The sequence below is a fragment of the Erpetoichthys calabaricus genome, chromosome 2 (genome assembly GCF_900747795.2).
Source record: "Erpetoichthys calabaricus chromosome 2, fErpCal1.3, whole genome shotgun sequence".
Taxonomy (NCBI): Eukaryota; Metazoa; Chordata; class Cladistia; order Polypteriformes; family Polypteridae; genus Erpetoichthys; species Erpetoichthys calabaricus.
In genome coordinates, this window is record NC_041395.2 from 59,315,762 (window position 1) to 59,328,458 (window position 12,697).

General features: G+C 43.3%; 1 non-coding gene across 1 annotated transcript; it reads right to left on the bottom strand.

The window, feature by feature from the left end:
* Positions 1-1,299: 1,299 nt before the first annotated feature.
* Positions 1,300-1,406, bottom strand: LOC127526888 (U6 spliceosomal RNA). The gene has a single exon (XR_007934307.1). It is a non-coding gene; the product is annotated as a U6 spliceosomal RNA (small nuclear RNA).
* Between the last annotated feature and the right edge of the window lie 11,291 nt (positions 1,407-12,697).

The window sequence follows — 12,697 nt, forward strand, 5'->3', positions numbered from 1 at the left end:
CTTGCTGATGACACAGCTGCGTCTTTCTGAAAAGTGGACATAAGTATCACACTCCGGTGTTTTTTTGGACAGTATGAAACAACCGTGGTGGTGTCTGTAAAAGCAAATTTTGAAGAAAGTGGAGCCCTGTCCTTCACCTGCAAAATTTCGGCAGGCAGCTCAGGTTTATTTTTTTTTACTGTGCCCACCATGGTAAGGTTCCACCTGAGAAGTTCTTGTCCAAGGTCAGAGCTGGTAAAGAAATTGTCACATGTGATATTGTGACCCCCGCAGTCCAGTAGTCATATCGAGGACTACACGTTTTCCTTGATTTTTCTCAGGAATGCCACTTGCATGTTTGCCTGTGTAAATCTGCAGATTCCATGCATAGCTGGTTTTTGCATCACAGGCTGCCCAAATTTTCACCAGAGCATTTTATAATTTAGTACAATTGGTTTTTTTTTAATTTTAATTAAATACATATTCCTGACTAAGTCAAAAAGCCTTGATGCAATAAACAAAATTAGGTAGTAGTTTTATGCATTTAAAAAGTAAAACGGGTCGGTGCTGACCCTAACACAATTAAGCATCTTGAAACCTACGAGGGAAAAACTAAAACTGTCCCGCAGCTAACAAAAATAGCGTAACTAGACAGCGGTATAAGATCTGAGTAGACTGAAATAGCGAAGGCTGGGTATTCCGTTCAGCCAGATTATGACTTCAGAGAAGTGTAACGGCCTTTCGAGAACATGCCTCTCAAAGACAGCGGACTGCAAGATTTAGAGAGCAGAGTTGCGTAACAGATATGCGCAGACCGTTTTTCAGGCTGGCGGGGTTAGCGATAGATAGGCGGGCCCCAAAAAACGACTTGCCGGGTTCAAAGGTGTAAAAAAAAAAAAGCGACAATTTGGCCTACACGCAAAATAAGCCGCGATGCATCGAATATGTTCAATGTATCCCCCACGAAGTTATTTTTCTAAAGTAACTAAATCATACTTTAACTTGAGTAATTTAACCAGGACTGTTTTTCTACTTTTGCTTGAATAGTTTCCGTGTCAGATACTTTTACTTGAGTAAACTTTCGTCTATGTGGTAACACTTCTCGAGTAACATTTTCCACCTCTGCCTGCTGCAAGGAGTAGTGTTGGAAAACGCGAGACAGCAATGGCCGCTAGAGCGGCATGTGACGTCGGCGCGAGGGATGCCGGTAGTCTTCCGGTCACATGGCCAAGATGGCGCCCATGTAGTGTTTTCATTCCAGAAAATGAGTTTTCGCCTCGGATCTTTTTAAAGTTGATCAAATTGATTAATATTATAACGAAAAATATGGAACGCTTCACGAATTTGCGTGTCATCCTTGCGCAGGGGCCATGCTAATCTTCTCTGTATCGTTCCAATTTTAGTATATGTGCTGCCGAAGCGAGCACGTTTTTAAAGTGTAAACTGACCGGTATTTATGCCCCATCCCCAGGGTACATTTCTCTCTTTCGGGTAGCGCGACAAAAAAATCACGCAACAGAGTCTATTCATTTTTAGTTATGTTTTCTTCCTGCAAAGTACCGGTAACATAAACATTGTAATCCGAAGTACAATATGATGTCGATATTAACCACATTTGCTAAAGGGAATCGTTTGATGACTGTTAGATATTCTAGTTTTCACAAGTCTTTTTAGGGTGGATGCAAATGATATGCGACTTTCGGTTCGGGCAACCAGTAGAAACTCGTTTTCCGAAGGTGACAAACTCGTCATCGCGGCCCGACTCGTTAGGCTGCTTTAGGCGTCCCCCTTTGGTGGCGTCAGAGTCACGTGACATCGGCGTCACCTGATCGCCGTGTCTGGGCGGACCTCCACGCTCCAAATCGGAGCATCATCACCTTGTCGCTTTGTATTTTACTGTAGCGATGTTACCTGATACGTTCGGTTGCACTGTGGTTGAAATCAGGGGTGTTGTGGAAGGTTATCTGGTTCAAATAACGCGCCTTACATGTAAAGTAAGTGACACAAATGTGTTGGTGTGGAGGCCACGTGTTTCCTGTCTAGCGTTCTGACGAGTAAAGTCGGCGACACAAATGTCACGTGTTTACTGTCTAGCCTGGCGCCCCACCACCCGCTTCTGTGGCTGCGGCCAGTCAGACCCTTCTCCGCCTTTTCAGAAGTTGTCGATTGCATCTCTGCAAAAGGTACAATATTTTAACTTCCGCCGTGACTCTAACGAGGTTTCTTTATAATTTATGTTGTCGCTGCAACAATATCGCAACAAAGTTTCTCTTTGATGGTATTTTGTGAGCTCCGTTTTAAACGCCTGCGCTTCTGACGTGCAGTCAGTCCGTTTATTCATGCTGAGCCGCTCCAGCCAGCGAGTTGCAGACAGTGCAAGTGGCGAGCTACCGCGTATGACCTGTACCCAAGCCACAGCACCAGGGAACATGCGAGAAAAGTGTAGGAGGAATGTTCAAATGCATTGTATTTAGTGATATTTCATCAGCTATAGTAAAAGGAACTTGCGCTTCTTTTTGCAGAGCCTAGTCCTAGAAGTGCGCCTTGTCATGGGCAGCAACCTCCGTATATAGGCTACTCATATGAAGTGTATATGCAAAAAGCACTGACGTTCTGTCCAGGAATAGTTTCTGCAAATCCCATTTCTTGCTTGACGTTTTGATGCTTTCTGTCTTTACCCATCATCGCTCACGGTGTTGGAGTCTTGAGCCATTGATTATGTCTAATTCTATCTGCCTTTTGCCATGATCGTCATCTGGCTGCTGCTTTGTTGTTTTCTTCCCATACCCTTCTAGGTCGTTCCTATAGGTCCTTTTCCTTCCCACTCTATCGCGAACACCTTTTTGGGCTACCTTGTTTCATTCTTCCCCATGTACCATACCACTGTGGCCGTTTTATTTCCCATGATTTCCACCAGTGGTTGCATTTCCAGTTCTTCACAGATTCTTTTATTTCTTATCCTGTCTTTTTGCTTTAACCTGCCACTCCTCTTAAATACTTCATTTCAACTGCTGTTAATTTAGATCTTTATTCATCCAGTATTGCTCAAGATTTTGCAGCATATTCTATTGTTGGCACATGTATCGTTTTATATGGACTCAAATTCGCTTTTGTACTTATTTCTCCCCCCAAATTAGGATGATGTTAATTTCACAGAATAAACATATTCTGTTTCTCGTTTTTCATCTGTCTTTTTCCCTCTTCGCTTGTTGTTGCTCTCAGGTATTCATATCTTGACACATTTTGTAGTTGTTTTCCCTCTATGGATTTGCACATTTGCAGTTTCTCCCTTGTTATTTCCGTTACTTTCCTTTTCTCTGTGTGTTTTTTTTTTTTCTTCTTCTTCTTCTTCTTCCATGCTGCCAGCTTGCTCTTCCAAGCTATTAGTTTCCTTTTGTAACTGTTGCTCACTTATTAGAATCACTGTAATATCCGCACATATCAGATCCTGGATCAACGCTTTAATTTGGAATATGCCCAAGCCGTGCTAATTATTAAATCCACATATATCACAAATTATAGAGGACTTGGGCTATCTCCACTTTTAATGCACCTTTCCTTATTCCTTTGCTCTGATGTTTGCCACTCTAATCGTACCTTTCCTATAGATTTTTGCCTAATGCTTTAAAAGGCCCATTTTCATTTTTCTGGCACTTCCATTGCGCCCTGTGCTTCTCATTTTTAGCTTTGTGCTTCTGCACCAAACACTGCTTTTATCTCAATATTATACTTCATTTTTAGCCAGCCAATCTTTTTCTCAGTTATTGTTCTTGAGGTGAAAACCTGATCTTGTATTTGTTTTCCTGGGACCACGTGTAAAACTTGCATACATGCGGAATTGTGCGTGAATCATTTCTTACGCGACAGTCAGTGTTGATTAAAACACGAACTTTGCGTGCAACTTGGCTTAAATTTACGGATTCTGGCGTCTGTCCGCCCGCCCATCCATCCATCCTCTAAACCCCCCAGTTGTTCCAAACTTGCAACAGAACAAAGGTTGCGTGATTTGTAGGTTTCAGTTCTTCACACATCTCCAAGAGGGTAACTCCAGGACGTCTACATTGGCTTATAAGTCGCTCTTCATCTCGAAAAAGGACACAAACGATATTAAAAATGGTTAAATGACAGAGATCATTGTGTTGTTTGTTTGTCTACGTTTGAATTGTGGCAAAATAAACACTTTCCTCTTTTACGAAATTAGAAAATGTAAACGTAGCATAACGGTCGGGAGCAGCTTTAACGGATTTGAAAGTTGGAGCGTTTTCTGTTATTTTCTTCATCAGAGAGACGGATATCTCCGTTTCAGTCGCTCCCACCGACGGATCTGTTTGCCGAATGGAGCATCTATCAGGCGTGTAAAAGAGGACAATACTGTGTACATTATGTTCAAGTTGAAATTACCTCTCTCTCAGGGTAAATCTGAAACAGTGAGCTAAGCCGTGATTGAAACTGGACAGAGTATTTCTCCATCTGTTTTAAGGATGCAAGTGAGAGTTGCGTTGGGCAGGACGGATTATTGTATTCGTTGATCCATCCATCCATCCTCTAAACCCAGTTTATCTAGGGCATGGGGAAACTGGAGCCAATCCCAGCAAGTATCGGTTGCAGGCAGGAACGGCCCCCCGGACAACTGTTCTGAAAAACCGAGGGGAAACATACCCTTTATTTGAGACCTATTTTATAGTAGCACAGAGCATCCGCGTGTTGGTGGGAAATAATAGGGCCCCCTGGCCACACCTTAAACTCAGCCAAACGGCAATAATCCCTCAAGTTCACATTCACTGAGGTTTCATTTCCTCCGTTCGCCCATAGTTTTCAAGAAAAGACATCACTCAGGCACATTTATATGGCAATTAGGTCTGGGCTTCCCACACCGGGGTTCCACACTGCCTCCTCGCATCTCTCTTCACCCTCATGTCCTTGCCTCATGGTTTCCTTTCAAAGCCTCCCCTCCACACCCTGCTCAACTCATTTTTAAACCGCATCTGCGGGTGCAGGTGGCATAGCCACAAACCCCAGGGTGCTAATGCTGCACACCCCGCACGTGAATACTAAGCCAATGCCCCACCTGCACCCAGTAGCCGCTCCACTTTTTTACCGCTCACCTACGCCACATCCCGAGCATAATTAAAACTAGCAATTATTGTAAAACGTGCACAGCCAGGTACTTGACCTTGTCACAGTAGGGATGTTCAAAACGGACGTTATTAAGGCCATGTGTGGTTACTAGTAGGGAGGTGAAGGTGAATAGCTCAAATCGTGTGCACATACTCAGTTTTAAGCTTCTTTGAGATGTATAAACGAACTTGATGCAGCTTCTGGTGGTGTTTTTTTTTTTTTTTTTTTAATTGAAATGAATCCACCGTGAGACGATTTTTAGTATGGAATCTAAATGAGGTTTTATACATGAAGGTCCTTGGTCTGTACGCTGCTTGATCTATATTATTTCTGCAGATGTCTGTGGTCCTGCATAATGAAATTGCCTTAATTTTTATCCACTCTTTATTTAAGGGTCAATTTTCTTTTCTGCGTTTCTCATTTTCTTCCCTTGTAATTTTCTTTGAGCCTTTTTACATATTCCCTTGTCTGTTTCTTCTAATGAATTTAATGTAATCATTTATTCAATCTTTTCTGATTGCTCGGTCCGGATGTTCACAGGCAAACTTAAGACGGACCTGTACGTGTGCCGCCTTGAGCAAGGAGACCTTGTGGGCTCTGCAAGATTTCAATCCATTACAGCATAGTGCGTTACCAATGGTGTTGTTGGCGACTGCGGCCCCAATCCTCCCGTGTAGTTTTGGGCTGATCCCTCACCTTTCTCATGATCATCCTCACCCCGTGAGGCAAGCTCTTGCATGGAGCTCCAGACCGAGTGCGATTGATGGTCATTCTGTATTTCTTCCACCTCCGAATAATCGCACCGACAGTTGTCGTCTTCTCACCTAGGTGGTTTGCTGACGGTCTTGTAGCCCATTCCAGCCTTGTGCAGGTCTACGATCTTGTCATTGACAGCTCTTTGATCTTGTACATCGTGGTGGAGAGGTTGGAATGGAAGAAATTGATTCTGTGGACAAGTGTGCTTTATACACGTAACAAGTTGAGATCAGGAGTATCTGTAATTGATTGATTGATCGATTGATTTGATTGTAATCTGTGTCCAACATGGGCACACAGCCATCTGTGGGATCCAGAATTCCGGCTGGGTTATAGGGGATGAAATACTTATTTCTCTCGAGGACCTTCAAATCAGTTTGGAACTTTTATATAATGTTTTTTTTTTCTGGATTTTTGGTTGATATTCTGTCTCTCTCCATTAAAATGAAACTTCCAAAAAAATTTATAGACTGTTCATTTCTTTGTAAGTGAGCAAACTTACAAATTCTTCAGGTGTTCAAATGCTTATTTCCCCCACTGTGCAATAAATCAAATCAATACGTAAATGTATATTGGACATTATTTGCAAAATTGACTTAAGAGTTTCAACATTTAGTTTGGAGTGTCGGTCGGAAGCATTAAATTGACTGGTAGCAGCAGGCAGAAAAGATCCCCATAGGCGCTTCTTCGCACACTGTGGAGGAATGAGCCCGTGGTTAAAAGTGCCCCAAGAGGGGATGGTTGGGGGATTTTTCATGGTGGCCTTCAATTTTGCCACCATCCTCTTTTTCACAACAGCTCCCAATAGGTCCAGGGTTAGCCCTGTGATGGGGCAGGTTTTCCCAATAAGTATATTCATGCATTCTGCATCTTTTGAGCTCACGTTGCTTCCTAGGAGGCTGCTTCCAGCACTTGCTGCATACATCAAAAGAGCAGAGTCTCCTAAGGAAGTACAGTGCCTCCGTGTTGTCAGACCAGTCCAGTTTGCTGTTTTTTATGAACCCCAGGTACTTGTCGCTCTGCGCTGCATCCACCCAAAACCCAGCCCCCGAATGGTGACTAGTCCCAGAGGCTCTTTTGGCATGCCTGGAAATCCACCGGCACCTCTTTTGTCTTGCTGATGTCGAGTTGCAGGTGGTTCTCCCTGCACCACAAGACGAAGTTCTCCACACCCCTTCCTGTACTCCGATTCGTCTCCATTTTAGTCATCTGAAAATTCCTGTAGGTGGCAAGTGCTGGTACTGTACTGGAAGTCTGTTGTGTGGAGGGTAAACCGGAAGAGAGAGAGCAAGCAGTTCCATGAGGTGCTCCAGTATTACACAACACCATTACCAAGCCTGACGCATCGTCCCTGGGCCTCAGAAACTGCTTTTAGTTGGTCAGGTTGTCCATCATCCAGGAGACTAGGGACATTAGGCTGTAAAGCTTGGAGCCTTTTGTCCAGTTGATGAGGCAGAAATGGTGTTAAAGGCAAAGGAACAATCAAAAGATCATTATCCTGACTGGTCAGTAGGCTCAGTGAAGCATGTAGATCAGAGCATCCTACACACCTATGTGTCTGATCGGCCAAGGATCAAAGATGTTATGAGACCAGGGGTCCAAGCTGTTTCAGGGCCATCCTCTCAAAGTAAGTAAGAGCAAGTGGTCTGACGTCTTTGGGATCACAGGAATGCCCTTTCTTTGTCTGCGGCACTACATAGGATGTTTTCCACAGCAGGGGAGTCTTCTGCAAACTCGGCGAAAGACCTAGCTGGCACATGTTTCAGCGCCCAGGGGCTGATTCCATCCGGCTCTGCAGCCTTGTTCATGCAGATTATCCTCCGCACTCTCCTCACTTGATCTGCAGAGGCGGATAGTCCAGGAAGTGGAAGTGGTTTGGAAAGCACAGGTGTGATGTCATTGCAGGGGATGGTCGTGCAGGGTGCAGATGGAAGTTGGGATTCCAGAACCTCTTCAAGGGTGGACTGACAAGAACAAGTCAAACCTGTTGAAGAACTGGTTCAGTTCATTAGCTCAGTTCTTGTTCCCTTCCTCTGCATGTTTTATAGCCTGTTTGTAGTCGGTTGAGAGTCCTCATCTTGTTCCACACTTCCTTCACGTTGTTCGGCTGTGACTTGTGGCTCAAGTTTGTCTCTTGTGGTAGGTTTTCCGCTCATTGAGCTCCTTGCTAAGTTCTGAGTGCACCCGTTTGATTTCATCCTTTTCTGGAGACCTGAAGGCTCCGTACTTTTTATTCCAGAAGGGCTTTCAGTTCTTCTGTGATACGTGTTTTGTTGTTGGGAAAACGGTACAGTCTTTGTGGGAACTATGTTTTCTGCACAGAACGTGAGATAAGTCTGTGATACAGTGGCCGAGTGTGGTGTTTCCGGTCTAGGCCACATCTGCGTGAAGTACATGAGACTTCCAAGTTGTATTCCCTTGGGCTCCTGATCAACGTCGAGCGCTCATTCCTTTTATTTGTCAGCGATCTCGCATTGTCATTGATGACAGAAGGCAGGCATGTTCTGTACCTTCTGTCCAACCCTGGAAAAAAGTTGATTCCGGAATGAAGAAAAATGACGTGATGAAAGCATTTTGGAATCGCGCTTTCATCTTCTTCTAATGATTTGTTTTCATCCTGTATTTTTATTCCTGTGGGTCGGTACAGTGGCTTCGATGGGTAGCGCTGCTGCCTCGCAGTTAGGAGACCCGGGTCCTCCCTGCGTGGAGTTTGCATGTTCTCCCCGTGTCTGCGTGGGCTTCCTCCGGGTGCTCCGGTTTCCTCCCCACAGTCCAAAGACATGCAGGTTAGGTGCATTGGCGATCCTAAAATTGTCCCGTTTGTGTGTGTGTGTGTGTGTGTGTGTGTGCACCCTGCGGTGGGCTAGCGCCCTGCCCGGGGTTTGTTTCCTGCCTTGCACCCTGTGTTGGCTGGGATTGGCTCCAGCAGACCCCCGTGACCCTGTAGGTAGGATATAGCGGATGGATTTTCATTCCTGTATTTCTTGTTTAAAAAAAGGAACATCTAACATCTCGTTTTCATTCTGTGTTCATACCTATATTTGTATAAAAAATAAGTTACATCTATCTAGAGTGTCTCATTTTCAAATAAATTTTTTTGCAGTTTAAGCAGCACTTTTTTATACATATAGTGTCAAGCTTGGGTCACAGAGTTGCATGAGAGACAGGAAGATGAGTCCAGGCTTTCAAGGAAAAAATGGTACTTCATTACTCTATAAATAAGGCTGGTATAGTCTCGAGACATCTTCCATTCAGAATAGGAGCTGTTAGGACCGCGGCACAGGCGACTGTCTTACTTTAGCTCCCTTCTTCAGATTAGAAGAACATCAGCCGGCTCGGAAACCACCACTGTGGTTGTCGCGGTCTGGAGAAGAGAGATCAAGAGAGTGTAAGGAAGAGCAGATGAAAGTCTGGTATTAAATGTTAAACATTGTGTGACAAGCACGGTACGCGGTAACCCTGATCCTGCAGAGGACAACCAGTTTGCTTTGCCCTTCCTTGGTTAGTGTTTACCGGACGCAGCAGAGCAGCTGTGGAGCTGTCCTTCTGCCGCTGCCTTTAGACCTGACGAATCGCCGGCAGCCTCGGTCACATAACTATATGTATTTTCCCCATATATATTTTAATGAAATTTCTGTTATAGCAAAATATATTTATGGTACTGTGAGTTTCATTATAATGTGTGTGTGTGTATATGTATGTGTGTGTGTGTGTGTGTGTGTGGTACAGTGGACCCATGACTTACGAACTCAATTTGTTCGTGAGGGCTGGTTGTAACTCAAGTTGGTTGTAAGTCAAGACTATTTTTCCCATAAGAAATAATGGAAATGCCCTTGTTCCGAACCTCCCACAGCAACACTTACTTAACTTTTTTTAATAAAAAAGGGTTGTATAATGTGCATAATATACCAAGAACACAATAATTTTTCTAATGTACTAACCAAAAGTTATAAAAAGTGCCTAGCCTACCAGAAACAACAATTTCATACTGTACTCACCATTTAAGTTGACATCTTTGGCTTGCAGGAAGGGAGGAGGAGGAGAATGAAGTGGAAGGTGATCATTGTTTGAAAGGAGCTTTACAATTCTTTTCTTTGTCAAATTGTCGAGATGGTGGATTTCGACATGCTTGTATATATTAGCGAGATCAGTCACACGAACGCCACCTCCATATATCCACACAGTTTCCTTCTTCGTTTCGATTGTGATCGCTTTCTTTACCTTCGTTACCTTCTCTTCCTTCCTTAGCAATTATCGAAATAAATTATATAAATCACTGCACTGACCGAAATTACGTCCACAAACACATGTATCTGGGCCCCAACTGACGCTTACAAACGCTCTCGGCTATTTGTTTACAATTGCACCAGCGGATACACGTGACCGCAATCGGTTCGTTACACAAGACGTTGGTCGTAATTCAAAACAAAAATTTTGGTCATAAACCAAGTTTTGTTTGCATGTCAGGCCGGTCGTATATCAAGGGTCGACTGTATATTATATATATATTTAATGTAGCAAAGCGCAAGTGGTAGCGTATGTTGCGTTTTTAAGGATTTAACCACTTTTTCTTTTGATGGCCCTTATGCTAACATGGATATCACCCCGAGTACCACTTAAATTTTGGGGGGGGGGGGGGGGGGGTGTTCTTGTTTTGGCCAATGTTTTACCATAATAATTAAAATAATAATAATCGTATTTAAAAAAAACTTACTAACATACATATAATACTCAGAATCATTAAACAATGTTCAAGTATTTTTGAATATTTATTTTTAATTGAAATATTCAAAGCTTTTTTTTATTTTTTGTCTCTTTTTTTTTTTTAAAGACTTAAGTATTGTGAAACTGGAAATTTTACACAATTTGACACACATTTTACATTTTTACCTGACTCCAACTCCCGTAATTGAACAATTATTTCTGACTCCACAAGCCTACTTCTGCTTTGCAAGTAATTTTGTTAAATTGTTTTCTAATTGAACCAAGTGCTTTCCTGTTAGCATCTGATTAATTATACGCTGTTCAAGCATTCTCGGCCCATTCTCATTCTCCCTCTCTTTCCAAGCCTGTTCCACGTCCCCGCTCTTTCTGTATACCAGTATGAGCTCCTGTTTCCCGTATGATCGTTTACGTTGGATTGCATAGATCTCCATAAAATTGCATCCTTTTCATCTCTTACACTGTTTTTCTGTTGATTTATAAATTTGCATTAGTTCTGCTTTATACTGTAGAATTTAAGTTCATCATCGTTATTGCTGGATTTGGTTCCCATCCTGCTCTCTTCTTTTCCATCTCATTGCTTAAAATCCTCCCCACTGATGGCTGCAAACGTTTGTTAGCAATGTTGTGTGATGATCATTACAGAAACCTGGCTGCACCCGATTATCCCAGACACCGTAGGGCAGGCTGGCAGGCCATACAGAGACTCGACAAGAAAAAAGGTTCGGGGTATTTGCCATGTATATAAACAATGACTGATGTACAAAACAGTAAGATTCTATACCACAGTTTTATGCAGACCTATCTTCCAAGGGAGCTGACGGTAGTCATCATTACTGCTGTTTATTTTTCCTGCAAATGCTAATGCTCTCGCCTGCCCACACGATGTCATCAATAGGCTTATCCCAACGGTGTACACACTGTGGCGGTGATTTTAATCAAGCATGGCCTAAAGAGTGTACTCCCCAAATTTGTGCAATATGTGTAATGCTACCGACAAGGGGGAAGAACACACCGGACCGTGTTTATTTCCAGCCTAAAACTTGGTTACAGAGCACTAGCTTCTCCACCATTTGGGTTTCTCTGACCATCTCTCACTGCCCGTCATCCCAGCATACACTCCCTCTGGAGGAAAGTGAAGTCACTCAAAAAAAATCCAAACCTGGCCTCTGGTAGCCCCCTCGCAACGTCAGTACTGTTTTTTCCAAACATAGAATGGTCCATTTTTAAACACTTGAGGCTTATACCCCTAATAGAGTTTGTGTATTCCTCTGTTTTAGTCTGCGCTGATGTTACAGTGTAGAACACATATGGGTCCACCCTAACCAAAAACCATGGATGACCAGTGAGGTACGGTCTCTGTTGAGAACCCGAGGCATTGCCTTAAAGGTCAGTGGATAGGGCCCCGGGGTACAGTGCAGTAAGAGCAAATCTGAGGAGAGGCATCAAAACTGCCAGATGGTGTGCAAGAGGCAAAGTGGAGGCCCATCTAACGGACAGTAACTCATGGCAGGGAATAAAACAAATTGCCAACCTACAAAAAAGCAATACACATGTGCTGATATGTGCTGATGCCTTATTGGCAGAGGAACTAAATCTTTTCTTTGCCTGCTTTGAGACATTGAAGTTCTGCTCCCACGGCCCAACCTTAAGTCCCTTCGCACCTCTTCCATCAGCGTCTTTTGTTTTGTAAATGCGTCGATCAGCACAAGCAGCCTGCTGTCCCCATCCCCCGTCTTGACGGAGGTCGGCTCACGGGCAGAAAGTTCACACGCATATAAGCAGCCTTGGCTTCAGCTGGGAGAAGTGCCTGGAGTTGTATAGGGTAAAATAGTAGAGTACATTGTTATTTGTAATACAATGCACTTCATGTGTGTTCCGTGTCTACAAAGATCTGGGTAAGTGTAGGATGAAAGGAAATGCAAGAAATGCTGAACACATACCTAAGCAGAAACTTTTTCCATGTTATACTAATGAGGAGAAGTGTAGAGTTTAGTCCCAAATATCAAATAAACACGTGGGGCCTTTATCTCAAGGTATATACCAAAGGAAAAAAAACATTCGATTTACATGTGGCTGTCAATAAGTTAAAAACTCGAGTTCAAAAGTCAATCGACAGGGA